General features: G+C 32.0%; 1 protein-coding gene across 1 annotated transcript in view; it reads left to right on the plus strand.

Annotated features, from left to right (window-relative positions):
• Positions 1–981, plus strand: part of LOC118340191 (rho GTPase-activating protein 20-like) — a 32,718-nt gene that overhangs the window by 13,487 nt on the left and 18,250 nt on the right.

A 981-nucleotide genomic window follows, 5' to 3' on the forward strand; every position in this document is an offset into this window, starting at 1 on the left:
AAACCATCATATTCCCCTCTGAGGCAGCAGACGCATGAATGAGTGTTTTGTAAACGCGGTCCTGTCGGGTGGGAGGTTAGTTCAGTGACACACAGCCGAGCAAGGGAAGTTGTCCTTGTGGGGGCCAAAGTTAGGATGGTGTACAAAACACCGCAGACAACCATAAACAACAGGAATGTTATAGTGGTGCTCAAAGAGGCCAAAATATACAGAGAACTGGCTGTTTGGAAGGGGTTTAGAGATTTAAAGTATTTATAAAGTATCTCCAAACCAATTATCTGCTAACAACTCTGATTCATAATAATTAAATTAACAAATATATTATCTAGTTATTTTTATCATCATCTGGTAACATTAAGTTTAAAATCCTCAACCCAACTGAATTGATAAGCAGTATAATAAATGGTTAATAACACACAATAATGTTGTTATAAGTTATAAGCAGAAAGATTTTAGGTGTTTATAAATGTTTTTGTCCACCACTATGACTCATTAAGCTTCTGTCACTGGTGTATAAACAATGAGCGCTAGGTAAGGCAACATAGTTGTACTCACTATGTAATCCTATCAATACTACATTATGATGTGTCTCCCTTAAACAGTTAATATATATATATTAATATATATATTCATATTTTATGCCCAATATTTATTAATTGGGTATTCAGTTATCAGTAAAATGTCATATTTACTTACAACACCATTATAGTGTAAATTATTTATTAAGTACCTTAAATCACTTATAAATGCAAAACATTTTACAACTAAATTGTTAGATTTAAACTCATCTCTATATTATATTAGCCCAAATGAACCCAAATGCTTGAACAATCACCACTAACTGGTGAACTGATGTAGCTTTCAACCATTAATTGGTTATTTACCACCATTGTTATGTATAAATGAAGTACATTGATGTCCTATACGTTACTATACATATATGTATGTATGTATTAATAACTGTATGTTAAAAGGGTTAGG

Source organism: Morone saxatilis, unplaced genomic scaffold (genome assembly GCF_004916995.1).
Source record: "Morone saxatilis isolate NCDOM2014 unplaced genomic scaffold, NCSU_SB_2.0 Contig6, whole genome shotgun sequence".
In the NCBI taxonomy this organism is placed as follows: Eukaryota; Metazoa; Chordata; class Actinopteri; family Moronidae; genus Morone; species Morone saxatilis.